The 1,260-nt window shown below is 31.3% G+C and overlaps 1 protein-coding gene across 1 annotated transcript in view; it reads right to left on the bottom strand.

Moving 5' to 3' along the window:
• Nucleotides 1-1,260, bottom strand: part of LOC109831507 — an 8,393-nt gene that overhangs the window by 6,576 nt on the left and 557 nt on the right. The window lies entirely within an intron of this gene.

The following is a 1,260-nucleotide window of genomic DNA, read 5'->3' as shown; positions in this document are numbered from 1 at the left end:
TTTACGTGTTTGGTGTTTTGGGGACCAAAGTCGGATTTAGATTGTCTCGTGTGAATGTCGATGGGCAACAAACTCACACTGAGGGCTTTGGGTGTTGACTTTTGCTTTTGAAAAGGTGGGACATTTGGGCTTTTTGTTTTTGTCCTCTTGTGGAAAATAAGGAGCAACAGGTAAATTGATGAAAAGGAATCGTGAAGATGGTTTGAATAAAGAATTGAATCGTTAAGATTCATTTTGAGAAACAAGGAGATACAAAACAAAACTATAAGATAAAAGGTAAAAGCCAACTTGAGGTAGATCGGATTCACTGACAAACATCTAACATTCAGCATAAACGATTTCACGCCATGGAAAATCTCATGCCCACTGTAATAGCAATTCACATGCTGAACTTTATAACTTAATTCGTAAATTTTCTCATAGCCTAACTACAATGAGAAACATAATTCATATTTTTAGGGTTTAAAATGCTATCTCCACTAAAGTTCAAAATGAAACAAACTTCAATTCTTACTACAATTCAAACTCAAATTTAACTCTATCCTAGAATTAAAATTCAAATCAAACTTCTAGAATTTAAATTCAAAGCAAACTCTAAAATCCTAACACAAAAATAGAAATATAAAATTATATTTGAATTCGAGTTTCTAAGGACTCTATCTATACTACTATCTCAATCAGATAAATTCTTCGAATTTGACCTGCATCAATTACATGCTGACTTCTGCATGTATTAGATTATAACAACACTATCTACTATTATCTGCATCAAATAAAATCTTTGAATATATCCCGCATCAGACCCTCCAAGGAATATACTAAGTATAAAGCCCATATATCAATTTGCACCTACACTATTTGCCCTATGGACCCCCAGATTTTTGAAAATAAACACCATTACTTGTATTGGTGTCATCAATATTTAGGTTGAAATATCATATGCCAATTATACTTATTTGTTATCCCCAGTGATCGGACATCGTTTTACACCCAAGTTTGTAAATAAATGAACTTTTTGTGGTACAAAATTTGTTATTTAATATTAAAAATTCATTTAACCATCATATGCAAATGAGTAACAACAGGAAATCTCCGTGAGGTTTGCATGATTGACGGAAAACGCTCCTAAGTTTCGAAAGTGACAATTTGACTTTCCCTTTCAATTTGTAGAAAATTAACTTGAAGTTTTTAAGGGGGGAAAAACTATATGTTTGATGTTATATTTTTTTTAAAAAAAATTAATGATTACATACAAAAAAT

The sequence above is a fragment of the Asparagus officinalis genome, chromosome 2, assembly GCF_001876935.1.
Source record: "Asparagus officinalis chromosome 2, Aspof.V1, whole genome shotgun sequence".
In the NCBI taxonomy this organism is placed as follows: Eukaryota; Viridiplantae; Streptophyta; class Magnoliopsida; order Asparagales; family Asparagaceae; genus Asparagus; species Asparagus officinalis.
Note: the sequence above shows the minus strand (reverse complement) of the source record. Positions and strands in the feature narration are given on the sequence as shown.